This window comes from Protopterus annectens, chromosome 12.part0, assembly GCF_019279795.1.
Source record: "Protopterus annectens isolate FY-2018-M chromosome 12.part0, PAN1.0, whole genome shotgun sequence".
Lineage (NCBI taxonomy): Eukaryota > Metazoa > Chordata > Ceratodontiformes > Protopteridae > Protopterus > Protopterus annectens.
In genome coordinates, this window is record NC_056746.1 from 106,967,894 (window position 1) to 106,990,346 (window position 22,453).

The window sequence follows — 22,453 nt, forward strand, 5'->3', positions numbered from 1 at the left end:
AAAAGAAAGAAATATTAAACTTTATATCTGCTGAACTACATTGAATCTTTAACTACCTATAACTGAACCATTCACGTATGCAGTGGCTCAAACATTTTCAGTATAGGAGCTTTCACATGAGGTACACCCCTGGATTGTGTTCTTGATTCAGTTCTCTTTCTTCCTAAATGGCTTAATCCAAGATCATCCCTCCTTCAGTATAATAATAATGTACGCAGATGACTTGCTTATCTTAAACTCTGATAAACGTGCAATTCCCCTGTAGACTAAGCTTCAAGATTATTTTACTGCACTGAATTTCCAAAAATCAGCCAACTAATAACTCAAAAAAGTGTGTCTATGATTTTTGGTAATAATAAAAAAAATTGTCAGCCTTACCAAAGCAATACAGCAGACCCACTAGGTAGTTTATTTCAAAAGTGTCACAGCAAAGATTTTTTTTGACTTAAACTTAAACCTATCACTATAGTTTAATCATTGTAATGAACTTATAATAAATAAAGCTCTCACAAAATTAAAACTCTGTTACAAAATAGCAAATAATATCCCCAGAATGAAGGATCACTGTTGCCAGTGAACTGATAATGCCAAAGCTGGGTATATTCTATTACTGCCCTAAACTTGTGCACTAGTATAGCACTACTAGACACCAGTATCAAAAGCATCTGCCTATCTGCATCCCGAAATCCCAAAATCCCAAAAGTCTTCATTTCATTCTTCTTGGAAAAGCCAATTGGCTTCTTGGAACAACATGAGATGCCTTCCTGTCATCCACTTTTCTATTCAGAGTAGTCATTCAACATAAATGCCCACCACTCACTTTCAAACTAACAGTCAAAACTTCTACCAACCCCTGTAGAGACAATAAAGAGGAAGTAATCTCACTTAAAGAGCTGCTTTCTGTTTTATATGCTCCATTTTCATTTCTGTATTGAAAAATCTGGTTGGTCTTGTATTTTTGTTGTGTGTGGCAGAAAGACCCTTACATTACCAAAGCTGCACATTTCACATATTCTTATTGGTTAATTTGTTTCTTGAGTGATACTTAAATACACGGAGTATATCTGTGTCCTTGTCTTTTCTGCTAAGACATAAGGCCTGCAAAAACTACAAGCACTGTTGTTATTCTCTGATAGTGAGAAAAAGTGATCTCTTTTTTTGTCTGTGAGTTACTTAAACTGATAGAGATGTTTCTGTTTTATCTGATCCATTTTGTTTTCTGTTCTGATAAATCTGCTTGCCCTGGTGTTTTTGTTCTATGTGACAGACACTTAAATTACCCAGGCTGCACATTTGCACATTTCACATGCTTTTTTCATTGCTATGCCGCAGTAGTGGTGCTGCGGTAGCGTTGTCGCCTCACAGCAAGACGTTGTCGCGTTCGATTCTCAGTTAGAGCGTCTTCTGTGTGGAAGTATGCGTGAATGGGCGTGCTTTTGTTGAAGGTTGTGCATCAGGGCTGGTAACTCAGCATGTAAAATCCATTACCAAACATTAGCGGACCGGAGTTCCGCTGTGGCGACCCCTAACCGGGATAAGCCGAAAGACACAACAACATACTTTTTTCATTGGTCAATTTCTTTCCTGAAATATACTTAAATGCACAAAGTAAATCTGTGGCCTTGTTTTTTCTGATACGACTCAAGACCTGCAAAAGCTACAAACACTGAAGGTGACTCACTGATGCTTATTTTTCCCACCAACTCTCCCATTTCTTGTTCTGCTTTTTAAACTTGGTGATTTTTAAGCTTCCCACACTTACTGTCAATTGAGCTTTATAAACTCCTCTTCTTTTCACTGCTGTTGATATCTTGAATTATTTATTTGCCTCTCATCTTGCTTATTTTGAAAAAAAGGCATCTTGCCTTTCATTGTCTGTTATACTGGTTTACTTGCTCTGAATTTATTATCTAGCTAGCTGTTGGATAAAGCAGTGCATCTTTACACTCTAGCAAGCTGTTTTCTGTGTTTTTATATCAAGAGGACAGAGGATTGTTCATCTAGTGGCAATGGGTAGTATCCTGATATGCATAGGTTGGGGAAACATATGACAGATTCCTGCATATAGTTGTTTTATTGGCCAGAGGGCTTATTAATCAGCTTACCTTGTTTTTACTGCCTTTATAAAGTCTGCATAATTGAGTGGCTCTTGGCTCATTTCTCCAAATCAAGGTACTTTTATTGAATAATCACACTTTTAAGCTGTTTAAAGTACACTGCTATTATCTTGAATTACTTATTGCCTTTCCTTAAAGGAAAACTCCACCCTAGAACTAAAACAAATGTTTTTTCACTCTATCTTTGTTTCCTGACCCATTTTAACATCTCATATCACTCTTAAGTGCTTTATTTGCAATTGTACCCTGTTTTTCACAATATGGCTACCAATGGGGCTTGATGTATCAACGTGATCTTGTTCTCCCTCAACCCTTTCTCTTTCCCATAATGCTTTGTATGACTCATGCCAGTCATAAGGAAGTAACTGTGAATTCCCATGCCATTGACATATAATGAGATTTGTGTGAGTCACTGTTATAGTGTTTACCTTCTGTAAAAGGACTGCTTCTTTTCTGTCTCTAATAACCCTCATTTATGTTTGGCTCAGATCTTGTTTTACATTATACTTAGAAGTTATCCAGCTACAGCCAGAAAAGTAGCTAAATTGCAGGCCTTTGCTCAGGGCTTTCTTTTGTAGTTTAAAGGGAATTGACAGTCCCCCTCTCCCCACACTACTGCAGAGGTGTTAAAACTGTCACTGCAGTGAGAGACCCTTTAGAATCAATTCCTCTTGAACTACAAAAGAAGACCCTCAACAAAGGCCTGTAATTTAGTTACTTTTCTGTTTGTAGCTGGATAACTTCTAAGTATAGTGTAAAACAAGGTCTGAACCAAACATAAATGAGAGTGATTAGAGACAAAAAGAAGCAGTCCTTTTACAGAAGGTAAAGAAGATAGTGACTCACACAAATCACATGATATGTCAATGGCATGGAAATTTACAGATACTTTCTTAAGGCTGGCATGAGTCATACAAAGCATTATGGGAAAGAGAAAGGGTTGAGGGAGAATAAGATCACATTGATAGATCAAGCCCCATTGGTAGCCACCTTTTGGAAAAAAAGGCTAAAATTACAAATAGAGCACTTAGAGTGATTTTGATGTGTTAAAATAGTCAGGAAAGAAACACAGAGTGAACAAAACAGATTTTTTAGTTTTAGGGTGGAGTTTTCCTTTACGTTTGTTTGTTTCTGGTAGCAATTCACTCCAGACACTCTTTTACTGTGTTTTTACATTAGGAGCACTGGGATTATACATCTAGTGGCAGTAGGTGTTTACCTGGTCTGTATAAGCTGGGAAACACACAAAAGGGATCAAAGTGTAGTTATTTTATTGACCAGAGGGTTTAGTAGTCATTTTTCTGTATTTCCAGTGCTGGTATAAGTTTGGCACATTCACAGAGTGGCTGGCTATGCCAGTGCCCTGTACAGAAGCAAACATATAGAAACATTGTTTATTGTCATTATACTGTGACATTTTAATTTACTTTTTATTATTTTTTGTGTTTCTTTAATGTTTAAAGTTGCATTTTCAAACTGCAGTAAGGGCTGCTGTTCTGCACTGAAATACATTGCATCTAGTGTTTCTTATTGTTTTCCCGCCTTTCTCGACTAGTTTAGAACTCTAATGATCAAACAAACATGAAAGGGCTGTTGGCAGCACTTTCTCAACGCTTAGATTGCATCAACCTAAGACTTGACAACATTGAAAGGTGGAGCGGAGACCATGGAACTAGTCGGGTCTTTACACAAACTGACCTGCAACATAATTCACTTGGTTCCAATGCATCATTCATTCCAGCTGGTCAACAACCTGCCCAGTCGATTTCGCAAGGGTCGAGAATTTCGGAGGGCAACCTGCTTGCTAACAATGCTGTTTTACCTTCCATTCCTGCAGGAAATGGCAGCAATTCTACGAATCCAGCGCCTAGACAGCTACCTGCTATGCCTAGCAGTCAACAGATTTCGGGTCACGGACCACTCATTGATGTGCCCTCATTGTCCGAATGGGCCAACAACTTAGCACCTCTCTCTTTTGGTGATTTTTCTGGAGCAGGGCCATCGGTGACGGACCCATCTGACTCAGGTAACATTTCTGATAACATAGCAGAGAAGCTGAGATTTCTAGATGGTAAACTACTGAAACTGAAAAAATTGCAATTAGAAGTTGCATACTTTAAACAATGTTTGGCTGAAGCTGTTATTCCTAAAGGATTAAGGAGTTCTTTTTCTCCTACTGGCCTTTTTTCGGATGCTGCTTTTGTATCCGAATTGGAGTCTCTGTTCAACAGACAAGGCGCAGAACTCCTAGAATTAATGATCAAAAATTATTCCAAACAAATTACAATTTTATTGGAAGAAACATCCAACTTGGACAATGCAATTAAAGTTGATATTAACTTTGTTAGGTATAAATATGACTATGGCCGTATTTTTACCAGCATTGATGCTCTACTGTCCAAACTTAAAGTTAACAAGGGCAAAAAGTTAACAAGAGACAGGTTGGCTTACCAGACACACTGTGCGTACCCGAATCTGGTAAAAAAGGTCACTAGACAAAATATCTATGCAGAAAGGGATGGCCCAGCACATAACAGATGTGATAACGAAATGCTGGAAGAGCCCCCCTGTGATGAGGACATCACAGACACTAATAGTCCGGTTAGCCCGGTGCAAGGGCCTAGAAGAAGCAATAGGCTTAAAAACCAAAATAAAGCTCACAATTACAATAATCAACAGAGGCCTTTTTTAGGGAAGAAGGGCAACCGGAATCAGAGGTACAAGAAGTGGAATTAATTGATGAAATTCCACCCCAAACAGTCTGCTGTTCTGGTTATGACAACCTGCCTCATGTCATTTCTAATCTTAAAGGCGACTTCCACATTTATAATTTCTCTAATACTTTTATTGACCAAGAACTGGTTGAACTTTTGGCAAAAGGGTTAAATTTTGTACCCGACCACCAATTCAAATTAGCTAAAACATTGGTGGATCTCAAATTTTATGTGCGGAAATTAAACTTGAAAGTTTTTTTCAATAGTGAATCTTCTGCACTGGACAACAAATTGAAGTTAACTAGTTCATTTAACCCTCCTTTACACCCTGGTCTTCATACCTTTGAAAGTGCCTGTGAACTTGACCTGAGACACTTGTTTTTCCACAATCGCAACTTAAGATCAACAAGGAATATATCCCAGGATCAAGTCGCAAGCTTGAACAATCTCTGCGATAAAGCTGTCAGAGTCATTAAACCAGATAAGGGAGGTGGTTTGGTTATCTTCGACAAGGAAGATTACACCAGGAGAATGCTGAGGGCACTCGATTCTCCTGCCTATGCCACTTCATCCTTGAACGAGCTGTCCACTGCATATAAAAGAATTAGAGGGTATTTCAGGGATCTTTTCCTGGAAGGCAGAATTGACATTGATACTTACAACTTTGTTGACATCACTATGCCTAAAGTACCAGTCATGTTTGGGATCCCCAAAATTCACAAAAGCCTTTCAGATCCACCTATGCGGGCACTAGTTGACGGAAGAAGTTCTATCACGCACCCCTGTGCCCGTATTATTGATAACATCATTGGTAGATATTTGAAATCTATTCCGCAGATTTGTAAAGACTCTTGGGCGTTCCTTAACTTGATTAATGATGTGCAATTCAACGCTGATCTCAATTTCCTGACTATAGATGTGGTGGATTTGTACACCTCCATCCCTCACGTAGAAGCGGTTGAATGGATTGAACTCATGCTTCGGGAGCTTGGGGCTCCCAGTAATGACATTCATATTGTCACTGTCTTGCTTGACATTGTCTTATCCTCTAATTTCTTTATTTTCAACAACCAATGCTTCTTGCAAAAGAAAGGAATTGCAATGGGTTCCCCGTGTGGCAGTTGTGTTGCGAATCTATTTGTAGCCTACTGGGAGAAATTTTTCCTATTTAATTCTCCTATTTTTCTCAGTTGTTCAAAAATCTACACACGATTCTTGGACAACATTTTCATCCTTTTTGAAGGAGGTGAAGAGGAAGCTGTGGAACTCATTTCATATATGAATTCCACAACTGAATTTTTAAGATTCACATACCATTTCTCTTCCTCTGTCATCGACTATTTGGATGTACAACTGGTAAAGGACAATTTCAACAATAATTTCTGTTCGTCCATTTTTAGGAAAACTACCTACTGCAATTCCTTCCTGCATTTTTCAAGTTGTCACCCCTGGAAACAGAAGCGGTCAATTGTGAAGGGACAACTAGTGAGGGCAGCCCATATGTGCAGCACCGATGAAGCCTTCAAAAAAGAATGTGCCTTACTTAAAGATTTCTTCTTAAATAGAGGATACCCGGTAGACTTGGTCATTGATTTGACTGTGGAAGTCTCCTCTAAACGTTTGGAGGGTTTTCTTACACCTCTTTTCTCCTCTAGATCTCCCTCCTCGCCAAGTGGAAGACCATTAGACACATTGGATCCATTGCCTTTGGATCCATCTTTTGGGCAGGTTCCTATTGTTGTGGACACCAAAAAGGACCCTGACTTCTCGGCCAGTTTCATTACTGCCTTCAACACAAACTCAAGGCATATTTGCTCCATTATGAGGAAGAACTGTTTTTTTATCATGAATTCAGGGTTACACGATAGGTTAGGTTTATCTCCTATCTTCACTTACAGGAGGGGTAATAACCTTAAAGACATTTTACAGAGGAACACGAAATGTGAACACTTGACGAGAATAAAGGGTACATCTACTTGTGGGTGTTGCAAATGGTGCAGATACCTGCGAGTTGGTAACTCTTTTATTATTGGGGAGAGGAAATATTTCATCAATCACAAAATTAATTGTAAAACGAAGGCCATAGTATACGTAGCATTTTGCCAATGCTGCGCAGCTTTCTATGTTGGTAAAATGGATAGACGCTTCTGTGACCGTATATACCAACACATCTACGCTATTAACAATAAGAAAAGCGACAACGCGTTGTCAAAACATATTCTTAACAACAGCGGCCACAGCTTCCTGTTCATGGGCATTGATCATATCAGCATGGATATCAGAGGTGGCCCACAATCTCTCATTGTCGAGACTCGTGAGCTCGAATGGCAACTCCAACTGGACGCCTTTTCATTTCCTGGGCTAAATGAAAACTGTAACATTGCTGCAATTCTTAAATATAAGAGCTACCTTAGATAACATTTTTGGTGGCGTACCAACTTATCCCACTGGTCAATTCTAAGAACAGTAAATTTGTTGTATACATTGCTTTGCTAGGGTTAAGCCCATTCAGGGTTCTATTCCATCTATAGTTTAAAGTAATAGCAATCTTAATATATTGATTTTCCTTTGGCATGTAGCTTGTTTTATATCGCTTGCTCCTGTTAGGTGACCCGATGCAGTAGTACATTTATTTGTTCTCGCCTATTGATATTCACTATATACAGCTTTTTAGCTTTACACTTCATTTTAGAATGTTTTAATTCTTTTACATAAATTTTATAGGGCATACTTTGTATTTGTACTCATCCGCTCCCCTTGTTATTGTTGCCCTTTTAAGTTTCATCGTTGCCCCTTTAAGCAACGGTGTGGCGCTTGTGGTGATGTCGTCAACAAGCGCCAGTTACTTTGTTTTAAATGCATTAGGTTTTAATCCTTTTAACTGCTGATGAAGCTTCTGGCTTTCTGGAAGCGAAAACGCTGTTTTGGTCTTTAAATAAATTGCGTTTCTTTTCTTTTACATTGTTCTGGCTGCAGTGGTGTTCCGTTTGTGTTTTCAGTGAGTTTCATTGGTTTTTTCAACTCGTTTGATGTGTTAAAATAGTCAGGAAAGAAACACAGAGTGAACAAAACAGATTTTTTAGTTTTAGGGTGGAGTTTTCCTTTACGTTTGTTTGTTTGTTTCTGGTAGCAATTCACTCCAGACACTCTTTTACTGTATTTTTACATTAGGAGCACTGGGATTATACATCTAGTGGCAGTAGGTGTTTACCTGGTCTGTATAAGCTGGGAAACACACAAAAGGGATCGAAGTGTAGTTATTTTATTGACCAGAGGGTTTAGTAGTCATTTTTCTGTATTTCCAGTGCTGGTATAAGTTTGGCACATTCACAGAGTGGCTGGCTATGCCAGTGCCCTGTACAGAAGCAAACATATAGAAACATTGTTTATTGTCATTATACTGTGAAATTTTAATTTACTTTTTATTATTTTTTGTGCTTCTTTAATGTTTAAAGTTGCATTTTCAAACTGCAGTAAGGGCTGCTGTTCTGCACTGAAATACATTGCATCTAGTGTTTCTTATTGTTTTCCCGCCTTTCTCGACTAGTTTAGACCAGTATACAGGCATTGCTGTATTCTGGGCTGTGGTGTAGTTCCTGTGTTGTCCGTTACCTTACTTGGATAGAAGGAAGTTTCTTTGCTCACCAGTGGGAGTGGGGAGCCTTGAGCAGCCTACCTGTCCTTGGGGGAAGTGACCTCAGCACAAGAAGCTGTTAGTAATTGGTTGTTTGGGACCATTCCTAGCTCTTTTGTAGTTCACTGCTTAAAATCCGCCTCTGGGTGTTTTTTTCTGGCTATACTGCTCAGACAAGCTCCACGTGGGTGTACAGAGTGGTCCTAGCAGCAAGGAACTCGAAAAAGTGACTACCTTCTGGATTTAAGTATCTTTGCTTTTTTTCACTGAAAATAGCTTCTGCTGCTTACTTTGAACTAGCCTGAACTGTTTTTTTTTTTACTGATTACTGCATTTATTTTAAAATCTGCACTTAAAGTTACATTTACTCGAATTTAGTCGAAAGTTTGCTTATTTGTTTGTTTAATTGAACTGTGGAGGCTGCCCACTAAAGTCTGCTAGCCTGTGTAACTAATTTATCACCGTCTCTGCATTTTCTGTGTATTTCTGCAAAAAAAACAAAAAAATAATCCTTGTTTTCCCGCCTTTCTCGACTAGTTTAGACCAGTATACAGGCATTGCTGTATTCTGGGCTGTGGTGTAGTTCCTGTGTTGTCCATTACCTTACTTGGATAGAAGGAAGTTTCTTTGCTTACCAGTGGGAGTGGGGAGCCTTGAGCAGCCTACCTGTCCTTGGGGGAAGTGACCTCAGCACAAGAAGCTGTTAGTAATTGGTTGTTTGGGACCATTCCTAGCTGTTTTGTAGTTCACTGCTTAAAATCTGCGTTTGCACGGCTTTGCACTGTCGTGCGCATAGTGCAGCGCCGGTTAAACAAGGTTAAACTTGGTTAAACTTTTTCTGGCTCCGCCAAGTCTGCTCTTCAATTTTTCCCTTAGAACTGTTCTACTTGCAATCTAAACAGCCTATACTCTATCTGAAAAGCTCAGCACTTGCTCCTAAAGCATTTTGTATACAGGTAAAGCACTCTTAAACAAACAAAAGTACTTCATTCACCTAAATTCTGTTGAGTACCCATTTCCCTATAGATCCTTTCTGAGTCAGTTACACAGCAATCTTTTTCACTATTTCTAGCACGTCGAAGGGTCAGTTGCTGGCGTCCTCTCCTGTTCCGCTGGTGAATCTGGGAATCTTCAGGCAATGTTACAATTGCCTCATGTACACAGACAACCCTCTCCTCCTCCCAACAAATACAAATATATGCGAGAGATGCAACTATATAGCCAAACTGGAGGCTGAGCTCTCTCAATTCAGTACTGGCAAGACCAGTCAGGAGGAGAAGGTAACCACGCACACCACAAACCCAGTCTCACATAGAACTATCACAACTGCAAACCAAACACATAAACACACAAAACATACTGGAGGCGCTTGATTAAAAATCTACCAAAACAACAGAGGCCTCCAAAGCAGACACCCAAGCAACCACCACCTCAAGACATAGCACATGCAACACATAGTTCACAAAGTCAGTGTGCTAAACAGTCACAGCCCTTAAGGCCAAACAACTTGCCAGACATACTTGTAATAGGTGACTCCATAGTCAGGCACACTGACGCCCCGCTCACCAGACTGAACAAGGAGAGGGTCACAGTAAGCTGCCTGTCGGGAGCTAGAATCCACATAACACAAGCACTCAGGTCACTCCACAGCAAGTACAAATATTAGTATTTTCACTATAACTCAAAAAAAATTGAAAAAAAAGGGGTTTCAATTTGGGGGAAAAAAAAAATGGAAATTTACAGATACTTCCTTAAGGCTGGCATGAGTCATACAAAGCATTATGGGAAAGAGAAAGGGTTGAGGGAGAACAAGATCACATTGATAGATCAAGCCCCATTGGTAGCCACCTTTTGGAAAAAAAGGCTAAAATTACAAATAGAGCACTTAGAGTGATTTTGATGTGTTAAAATAGTCAGGAAAGAAACACAGAGTGAACAAAACAGATTTTTTAGTTCTAGGGTGGAGTTTTCCTTTACGTTTGTTTGTTTCTGGTAGCAATTCACTCCAGACACTCTTTTACTGTGTTTTTACATTAGGAGCACTGGGATTATTCATCTAGTGGCAGTAGGTGTTTACCTGGTCTGTATAAGCTGGGAAACACACAAAAGGGATCGAAGTGTAGTCATTTTATTGACCAGAGGGTTTAGTAGTCATTTTTCTGTATTTCCAGTGCTGGTATAAGTTTGGCACATTCACAGAGTGGCTGGCTATGCCAGTGCCCTGTACAGAAGCAAACATATAGAAACATTGTTTATTTTCATTATACTGTGAAATTTTTATGTACTTTTTATTGTGCTTCTTTAATGTTTAAAGTTGCATTTTCAAACTGCAGTAAGGGCTGCTGTTCTGCACTGAAATACATTGTATCTAGTGTTTCTTATTTAGTATTCCGCATCTGTTTGTGGTTCTTTAACACTTGGGATCCAAACCAGTTATTTTACATTAAGAGGTTTAAAGTCTACAATGTTGAGGCATTATAGGTTCATAGGTTCATAGATTAGTACTAAGCTAACTGTCCTTGCGAACCATTTTAAGCCTAGACAATTATCCTTTGTGAGACTCAAACTCTGCACCTTGTGTTTGTAAGGCAAACACCTTAACCATTAGGCCACCCTCCCAATCCCTAGAGGGCCAATTTCACCTATCTGAGCTAGAAATTGCTGGTGGAAAGCTCATTGTGTGATTATGTGATTGGTCTTAGGATATAGTTAGTGTAAAACCTGCCTTTTTCTGATTGTGTACAAGCCTTGCATTTGTCTGAAGTTGCTCTTTGTGCAGCGGCTGTTACTGGTGCCTTGTATATATGCAATCACCAGAAATTTAAATTTCCCTATAAAAACACCTCAGAAATTTACATCAGAGCTGCATTACTCATGAGGCAATTAGTTTGTGTTAAGCAGCATTTACACATTTAGGTTTGACTGTTTAGATCTACCTTACCTTATTATAGCATCCAGGACTATCATTGCTTAGAGTGCATCTGGTTTGGGCACTGGACAACATCAGTGGTTAAGTTAGCTGCAAATTACACCAAGTAAGCATCCTTCCCTCTTCTGGATACAAACACCCTCCATTCCTATCCCCTGCAAGTACACATTAGGACCTGCAACCATGGATGGGCACTTTCCTTTTATCTCTGCATCCAGCTTGGTGAAAATGGGCAACCTGAGGCAATGTAGCAATTGTCTTGTGGGTACTAGCATCCACCTAATTCTTGAACAGACAAATATAGTGCTTGAGAGATATACTTACAAAATTGACAATGGAGGCTAGACTCTCACATGCAGACACAAAAATCAACAAACAGGTTGTGAGCGACTCAGACATCACTCACTGCACCCATAAAGGACCACACACATAGAACCACATATGCAGAGGTGTTCACATATAACTTGCATAAACCTCAAAGGCCTCATAGGTGCAGTCATCAGAAACTCTGTATGCACAAAAATAAGACAGTTCCCATCACAACACATAAAGCCACATCTCATTGTGTCTCAGCTACCAAGCCCATAAGGCGAAACAGTCCACAACTAAATATTCGTATCATTGGCCACTCCATTGTGAGACACACTGATGCTCCTCTACCAAGCTGGATAAGGAGAAAGTTACAGTTAGTTGCCTGTCAGGGGCCAAGATCCATCAGATCATGCAAGGACTCAGGTCACTTACCCCTAAGTACCAGTATGACTCAGTCATAGGCCATGTGGCTTGAATGACCGTGAATGTACCTCTGTACCTCCTAGGACTATAAGGAGAGAGACATGGTTGTGTTCTCAAAATATGTGTCACAGACAGGTATGAGCTCAGCATTGAACAATGTTCTACCATCTCCAAGGATGATGCCACAATAGCTGCAGAAAATGATAGACTGTAACATCTGGTTTAGCTACTGGTGTCATTCCAAAGAGGTCCAATACTTGTTAACCTGTGAGTATAGGGTTAACAGGCCATGGTGCTTTGCCTGGGATATTCATCCCCTGTCACCTCTAGGATTTAGGATATTGGCTAAAATATTATCCACCCCTATAGTACCTTTTGTAGGCATTGCCAAACAGACAAACCTTCCAACATAATAAAAGCTACTCAGGACACGCTAAAGGTGTTACTGCTCAGTGCTAGGAGTCTCAGCAGGAAACTGGAGAATGTTGATGTCTGTGCACTTACTGAAACATTGTTCTGAGCCACAGAAAGCACTATGGCAGTACACAGCTATAACACCTTTCATATATACCAGTCACCCACTGGACATGAAAGAGCAAAATGCAGAGGCGTATCTATCAGCAGAAAGGATAAGCTTACCTCAAGGCTGGTCAAACAATATAACATGCTTGAGCTACTCTGTGCCCAACTAATCTTGGGAACAATTCATTATCATATTCTTGCTAGCTATGGGTTCCCCCACAATGAAAAAGGAAACCCTACATCATACCTGAAGTTACTAGAATCCCTCACTATCCAGTCTAATGCCATACTCATGGGTGATTTTAACTGACCCTTCATTAATTGGGAGGCGTACATGACCACTAACATGCAGGCCCAAAGATTTCTTTACTTTGTAAATTCAAATGCCCTGGAGCAGCTAGTTCCCACTCCCACTAGAGGAACAAATATACTAATATCCTAGATCTGGTACTCACAAATATAGGAGAGTGCTGCACCCCCCCCCTCCCCAGTGTGAAGACCTGGGTTGTAAGATCAGATCACAAAGTGGTCTCCCCTGAACTTTGACTGACATGTGTCTACAGTGGTAAGACACATGGCAGTCCTTCTAAGTGATGCAATTTATAAGTAAAGGTATGGCATCCAGAGCCAGAGAAATTATAGTCCCACTGTACGCAGCCCTCATTAGACCAATAATCGAGTACAATGCACCATTTAGTATGTACTTCACCAGGCACTAACAGCAGCTGGAGCAACCTCAGAGGTTCCTCACAAAGAAAATACAGAGTGCAAACAACATGACCTGTGCGGATAGTCTGAACGCCCTTTCCCTTAACTCTGTCTCCTATCAACTATTAAGGGGTGACCTATGCCTGACCTATAAGGCATTCACAAATAAGCCTTGGTGGAGATGCTATGTATCTGCAAGGCAAACAGTTCAAGGGTCAACTGTTCTAGGGATATAAATTTAGTCAATGAGCCAAACAGAACATGTTGGAGAGACAGATATGTGTCTCAGAGATTGCTTAACGTGAATAGGAAGCCTAGTCCAAAGAAGGGGGGAGTTCTTCCTGGCCCTCTTCAAGACCAATCTGAATCAATGGATGGGGAATTCTAAATTCACACCTGGGGTGACATCTATCTCCCTTACAGATAGGGGCAATCTGTAAATTAACTCAATGCACGAGAACAAACCCATGCCATCCTCCTACTCCTGGGGCCTTATACAGGGTAAAAATGGTTATATTGGCTGGCTTGTTAAGGCTTTTGAGCCATTTTAGTGATCTCCTATGAACGTATGAAAAGACCCTGCCCCTTCAAATCTGCAGCTGAAGAATAGGCATTCTTTAATACGGCACGTACCTGCTCAAATAACTGACCACTGGACAAGAGAAATGAGCAACATCTTCTAACTTTCCAAAGAAGTTAACGAAATACCTCTTTGGTGAAAATAAATGTAAATGTTTCAGAAATTCTGGTTTATAGCATTTCAAATTAAGAACTTCACTGGAACATTTCTATGACCACACACCACTAAATTCTCAAGTGTCCTCTATTGTCAAAGTTTTGTACTTGTATGACTAGAATATTAAGTATATAGCACTTGTAATATTTGAATATTTTGTACTACAAACTGTAGTGACTATCCACACATCTGTTGATACTCTGTCACTGGTCTCTGAACTTAGGTCATACCTGAAAAGTGCTCTCAGGCCCTGTTTAATAAACAAATAAACAAACAAACAAATGTAAAGCTTAATAAATGGATAAAACTGAAAACTTGAATCTCCATCAACAAATAAATAAGACATGATAGAGAGAAAGATTTATTGTTCACCGTTTCCCCCATCTCAGGAATAGCCTATTGCATACAAAACAAAGTTGTACCCTCTTTCTGCATAGTGTGTGCAATTTTATTTTTTGTGATTTAAATTTTGCTAAACTGCATATTTCCCTAGCCACTTTTTGTAAATAAAAAGAACAGCTTCTGCCTTTTACCACCTCTAAGTAGACTCAAACCCCACACATTCTGACAACTGAACTGTCATAGAAAATGAACATCAGTAAAACAGAGAACTATAACACACTGAAGACTTCTCACATTATCCCTGGGAACTTAAAACAGCTGCGACCAGAGGCATCGAAATTCTTATTGTTAATAGTAGCATAATAATGTGCTTCACAAATGCCTTGAAAACTCTTCACAATGCATACAATAAAATAATAATCATGTTTCAGTCTTAAAGTCTTTCGGCTTTTCCCGGTTAGGGGTCGCCACAGCGGAACTCCCGTCCGCTAATGATTGCCAGTGGATTTTTACGGTGCCAAGTTGCCAGCCTGACAGCCAACCTTCAAAGAAGGCATGCCCATTCATGCACTCACCTACCTGCATGTCTTTAACATCATTTGACCACGGGGAGGACATGCAGACTCCACACAGAAGGCGCTCCAGTCGAGAATCAAATGGGAGAACCTCTTGCTGTGAGGCGACAACGCTAACCGCTGCACCACCGTGGCTTTATAGGATCATGTTTCAGTATAAAACTATATAAAGTAAACCTGCTGACAATTAAGACTATGTATGCATATACATTTACACAGGAAGCTACTAAATTCACAATGTTGCAAAAGTAAAAACAAATATTGCACTGGCTCTCCTCACTTGTGCATGCACTATTGCACTGGCTCTCCTCACTTGTGCATGCATTATTGCACTGGGCTCTCCTCACTTGTGCATATATTATTGCACTCTCTCTCCTCACTTGTGCATGCATTTTTGCACTGACATTAATCACTTGTGCATGCATTATTGCACTAGCTGTCCTCACTTCTGCATGCATTCTTTTTTCTATATGAAGAACAGCAATGCAACCTCAGTTACATCAATTTCAACACAGAGTACATGGTAATAAAATCAGAAAAAAGCACCCCACAACTGAAGTGTGAATCCAAAGATCAGAATAAATTTCCTAAAAATCTGTGAATTAACAGGTGTCACTGACAGGTAGGCAAAATGAAACTGCATGGCACTATTCCAGATGGAGAGAGGCAGTCCTGTGTATACAGAGATCAGACTGTTTCCTGTTTTTGCTGTAGTGCAATCTCAGACTTGGTACATATATGGTAGCAGGGGAATTGGGGGATGTTATGTCCCACATGGGCAATTCTTTGAAACATCTGTCTTACAAAAGCATTCATTTCAGAATTTCAGTGTAAAAGTTTACCATCTAGCTGCCTTTTTGGCAGACCGGTAGGTTCAACAGAATTATACAACAAAGCCAGCTCTTTTCTCAAGTCTTTCCAGTGTTAAACAAGCCATCAGGAGAATAGTAATAGGTCACCAGGTCACATGAACCAAGGAGAGCATCCAAGTTACCTTCAGCAAAAAAAGAAAATAATTCTCTTTCCAAATCCTCTGGAAACATGCAGAAATATGTTCGGTATAATCCACTTCCTAACAAAACAGTTTATATCATATAAGCCTTTTTTTCTTAAATCCCCAAAATGCTTCCGGATCCTTCATTTTCCTGACTATCCTTATCCACTCCTTATCTACTGTGGTGACACCTAATAACTCAATTATTTTCAGAAAATTCTGTAAGATTCACTCTCTTATGCAAACTAAAGCCCTTACACTTTACAGAAATCCCAGATATAATCCCCCAAACTTTGCATATCGATAAGCATCTCTACATCTTCGTTTTCTGATGTACAACATTGCATCATCTGCATCAGTAAACATTACCAGAAACAAAAACATTCTGCTTCACTTTTTCTCACACTCCTTACCCCCCTGTATTAATACATAAACAAAATATATCCTTGTTTAATTCCAACCATCATCTTATTCATTTCATACCACATTATTAACCACAGGAAATACTTTAGACACTTTATAGACTTCTTCTACCATTCAAAAAAATCCTGATCCCACAGCCATAGCTCTCTACAACTCATTTGTTATTTGACCATCCTGCTTTAAATACTGTCCTCCATATATTCCATTTTATAACAAAATGATATCACATTTTTTAGAACATCTCATAAACACTTATAAATAAAGTAGTTGTCACTTTTTAGAGCCACATCAAAAGTTTCTTTGGGCTAAATACCACAGCATGACTTCACGCATAGGATAAACAATTTTAATTTCTCCTTATAATAAATTGTCATTTGCAGAAGATGTAAAAATGTCTTGTATTTGTTAATGTAGCAGGGCAGATAAAATATTACAGTGAGACTCTGCCATCTGGGTAGCCTGCATTATTATGTGTTACCCATGTCCCAGATGACCTAGGTTCAGTTAGTGACCAAGACTGAATAGACTGGCATCAGTTAGTTGCCAAGACCCTGAAATAGGCTGGCGTCAGTTAGTGACCAAGGCCCTGAATAAACTGGCAAGGGAGGGATGGAAATGAGCTGCAAATAATGGCTGACCTACTCCATGGGAAGGATATTAACAGAGTCCCACTATACCCTTGGGAAGGCCAGGTACTACAACTCAGGAAGCACAAGCCTGCCCAGGACTGTTCAACTTCCATCTATACATGTGTACAAATGTACCTTATTTGAAAGGCAAGGGCAATTTCTGAGACCAAAAATTCATTAAAATACATTGCCCCATGTACAAGTGTAAGTGTAAAAATGAGTGTGTTACTTTGAGTTAAGCTGACAAAGCTTGCAGTACAATAATTCATTAATTTGTTCATTCTGCAGTTAGCAACTTTATCTATAACAGTACCTCATTTAATCCCTCCTTTTCATGTGGTAGTATGACATGGCTAGCTAGTCAGCATTCTGTAACTATATGAAGTGGGTTTTTTTTCTTTTCTTTTTTTATAATTACAGTGATCAAGATGGGTTTGTGTGTCTGTCAAAGACGGTAGCAAATTGAAATAAATTACTATGGCCATTAGAGCATTTGGGGTAAGGATGGCCATTAATGACAACAGCAAATTGAAATACATTACTGAGGTCATTATAACAATCTAAGTTAATATGTGTAGCAGTGAATTACAGCAGCAAATTAAAATGCATTACTCTGACCTTTAGTTCTCTTTCTTCATAATCAATAATGTGATAAAATGTAGCAACAGCATCTTTAATCATTAAGAGCAGATGTTTTTATCATCAGGGTAGTTTTTCTCCTGCAGATGTTTCTATTTTTACTCAACACTAGACTCTGCCTTTATTTGCTCTATGAACAATGCATGTCAAACCTGTTTTTTTAAGGTCAGCTTTTTTTGTCTTAAATGTTTCAGCTTGTATGAGTATATATGGAATAGTAGCTGAAAGTGTAGATATTGACAAATGAATGCAATTGTTTATTTACATTTTTCCAGTTGGATTCAGAAAACATACTAAGAGTAAGTGAGTTACTCAGCATAATTCAACTTTGTTGATAGTCATAATATACAATCAATCAGTCATTTAGGCTTAACATAAGTGTTTTTCACCCCCTCCAATAATCATAATAACCTGTTAATAGATTTAGTAAATCCCATAGACAGTGTGCATGTTTATGTATTGGCTATTTAGTTTTCTTATTATTATTTTAGTGTAACAGAGGTAGGAGTTTTAATGTGACTAATGTGTATTACATAGTGACTAATGCGTATGACATGCATTACAGACCTCATGGAACCTTACGATGCAGGGTCATATACAGAAGATTATGGTTATCTCTCTGATAATAGCCAAGTTGAAACTTATGAGAAATGGATTCAAGAAATTTACATTGAGGGTGAAACTCAAGAGGTAAATTTCTTAAATCCATTTTGAATTAACTTACTCATAGCTTCTTTGTAATGCATGGGAAATTTTAACTGCCCCACTGTATTACTAGCTGTAAAAAATTTTTGCAGTGCAAACTGTCTAACAGCAAAGCTGTTACTCAGTTTAAGGTCCATTTAGTTACTGTCTGTCATTTGTATGGCGGGGTGAGGTGAATTACAGCTTTTAAAGCTGATGGTTATTTTTATTGCAGTACTCTGATGACTGTCACCCGCATGGCAGTGAAAGCTAACCTTAGTGGTGACTGCCACCTTCATGCCAGTGAAAGCTACCCTTAATGGTGGCTGCCATCTGCATGGCAGTGAAAGCTTCCTTTAGGGGTGACTGCCACTTGCATGGTAGTGAAAGCTACCCTTAGTGGTGACTGACACTTGCACAGCAGTGAAAGCTACCCTTAGTGGTGACTGCCACCTGCACGGCAGTGAAAGCTATCCTTAGTGTTGACTGTCACCTGCACGGCAGTGAAAGCTACCCTTAGTGTTGACTGCCACTTGCACAGCAGTGAAAGCTACCCTTAGTGGTGGCTGACACCTGCACGGCAGTGAAAGCTACCCTTAGTGGTGACTGCCACCTGCACAGCAGTGAAAACTACCCTTAGTCATGACTGCCACCCACACGGCAGTGAAAGCTACTCTTAGTCATGACTGCCACCTGCATGGCAGTGAAAGCTACCCTTAGTGGTGACTGCCACCCACATGGCAGTGAAAGCTACCCTACTTCCTAACATATGAGCTTTGCTGTAAGGCCAGTTCACTCAAATCTGGAGCATAATCAGATCACCTTATGTATTACAAGGGAGTTAGCTCTATACCCAAGTTAATGTTTTTAACTTGTTTTCTTCAACAGCCTGTTCATCATCAAAACACCTCCACCTCATAGCTAATTCGCCTTTGCATTACCCCACACCTCACTATTTGTGGGTTCCCCTCTCTCCAGCAGTAAAGCTACTCACACACCTCTCATTTTATAAGCCAGTGGAGGGGACAAAACTGGTTGCTGGAGGAGCCATCAGCTTGGCAGGCTAGGTATTTTTATAATAGCCTTGCTTTATCCATGTAGTAGCTGTGCATCACCAGTGCTGAAGCAGGGGCTCTACAGTGCTGAATTAGTTATGTGTTTCCAGATACCCATACCAGCTACAGAGTGAGGCAATACTTGACAGAGCCAGTGTGCTGTCTGTGCAGAAAGGTGCTGAGTTACCCTCCTCCAACACATGAATCTCATACAGCAAGACATTGCCACAACTCCCCCCCAGCATGGGCAAGGACCACTGTCTACTTAACACCCACCTGTCTGCTTAGGAACCTTGACCACTAAGTAAACATAGGTCAGCTGGGGCACAGTCAGCACCTTATGAAGGTGTACCATGGGGACAACACTGCTGATATAATATTCATAAATGGAGTATTATTTAAAATAGCAAGGAGCCAACAATGTTTTTTGAGCAAAAATAAAATAAAATGTCATGAAGAAGTCAAACAGCCATGACTGCAGAAAGGAAGGGAGTCTACCATCTATTTGTCATAATAACAACTCAGATTTGTGCAATGACCAACAAATCTAATGGTCAAGCCAGTGCAGCGATACAACATTATACAAACTGTTTGTAATTTTGTATTCATTCTTACTCTGGTTCCCTACAAAGAGGCTGGGGTCAGTGTGTTGACAGTTGGTTAGAAGCTGATGGAGTTCTGTCACAGTATTTTGGGGTCTTTTAAATAAAACAAAGTCAGGCCACACAGTGTATGTATGAATAAATGGCCCACCCAGTTACAATGGAATGAAAAAGGCATGGAAACAAGGAACAGAACCTTTAACTCTGGACCTTCAAGTTCACTGATATGTTTACCAAGAAGGCACCAGGAGAAAATTAGTGACTAAACACAACTAATATAATGAATTAGTCATACCACAGAATGTTTGTGTGGTGTACCACTTTAGTGCTGATAAATTTAGAATTAATACTAAGTGTGCTATTCTCAGAAGGATTGTTAAAAGCAAAAGTGTGTTAAAAATTTAAAATGCCACAGGTGACAATATTGAATCAGACTGAAAGGCCAAAAATGTGACTGTTGTTTAACTGAAGTTAAATGGCTAAAAAGCATCTGACTGAAACTGTGTTTCATAGGGAGGCACCCCACCCCCTACCATAAAAATATATGCTGAGGTCACAAAACATTAGAGGAAGAAAGAGAAATATGTGGTTCTGCACAGAAATGAAAGTTTTTTTTTTCATTTACAAAAGTCATTTGGCCTTAGATTGAGGATATGTTAGAAAGGATTGTACAGGAGGTACAGTCCACCACATGGGGCATTGCAGTATATTTACCCCATACAAAGAAAATGTTTAAATATTTGTACTGGTTTGTAACATTTATATTGTAGTGAACTTTTAGTGCAATATTTTTTAGTCATTTGGTTTCAGTCAATTGACAGTAGGTCTTTAGGCATTCAGCCTATTCCTCTCAGCTGTCCAGAGTTTTCACAGAATGCCCATATTTTTGCCTCATATTTTTAGTCTGTTCCTCAGAAAATTTGTGCATTTGTGACAAATCACTGAGGATTTACATCACAAAATAATGACACAATTGCATTTCAGACTTCATATCCTTCAGAAAATAACAGGTAACACAAATTCTGTTTTTCTAGCAACTTGTTATGTTTATAATAGCAATATTTAAAATCTGTCCCTATTCTGGGGGGATTATCCCCCCATTATTTTAAGCCATGTCCAAATTTTGTGTGCTAAGAGGCTGAGAGGTACTATTCAGCCTAATTAGAGAGTACCAATTCAAATCTGTTTTGGACTTTTTAACTAATCTCTCATGACTCTTGTGAGCTATATCACCAGTGGCATGGAAATATGATACCCCCCATTCACAGCATTAATGGTGCAAATGAGTCAGAGCATTCCTAGTCATGCATTTACTTTTCTCAGTGTACTAGTTTTTATTCCTCAGACTTGTTTATAAGTGTACTAATCTCTTCCTAGGTAAAACACTATGGCATGGCAACACATTTCACTGTGTTATAAGTAGAGCACATATGTTGAATCATGAAATGCATAGTTAGCATGCTTCACCCTAACTGACTTTGTGTACCTTTATCCTAACACAAAATGGCCAAATGAAATTAATATGTTTAAAGATACAAAACAATAACCCATTTCACAATTATAAGAAGGCAATCCAGTGCTATGTTATTTGAGCATAATGGCAAATGTGGAATGGTGGAAGCTTCCACAAGACTTAGACTCTTACATACTCACAATGGTCAGATATATTACAATAGTGCCCTCCATGCCTTATTCCTTATTATACCACAGGGTGATGTAATACAACAAAGTGAGTCAGTACCAGGCACTACTGAAAATTCTAGCGGGTGTGTACCTCAGTCTAATCCTTACTAGAACATTCACTAGTGCATCCTAACAAAGACAGAAGGTCAAGGCTTCATCTCAATCTGACCTTCATTCAGAAATATTAAAAGCCACTTAACTAGACAGTCAAAAAAAAAACTAATAAAAATATGTCAGACATCTTCAACTGTCACGTTTGCTGGTGACCACAGTGAACAAAATAAGTATATGTGACTTCACACAAATTTCTTCATAATTATGGAAGCCTCTGTGGAAAACAAAACACTATGAGAGCACCTGCACTTAAAAATTCAAATTACTGAGCATCACCATTGTTACTGACAATGGACCTAACTCAATAACAGCATCTACAAATGTGAAAAAAAAATTAAACACAACAAACTCCCCAGAGCGAAATAGGAATAATCCATGCGAAGGATGTGGGGTATGGTGGGTACTCCTTAATATTTAACGTGTTCAATACCTCAGGTTTTACCCTTGGAAAGAAATTTCATCAATCAAGAGTAATTAAATTTCATTAGAAACAAAACCTGTGGAATGGACTATTCTTATGTGCCCTGGTACATATTTTATCATATTTTATCATTTTCAATGGACTTCAAAATGTTGATTCTTAGTCTGTTCATAAGTATCACTTTGTTCATGGCAACA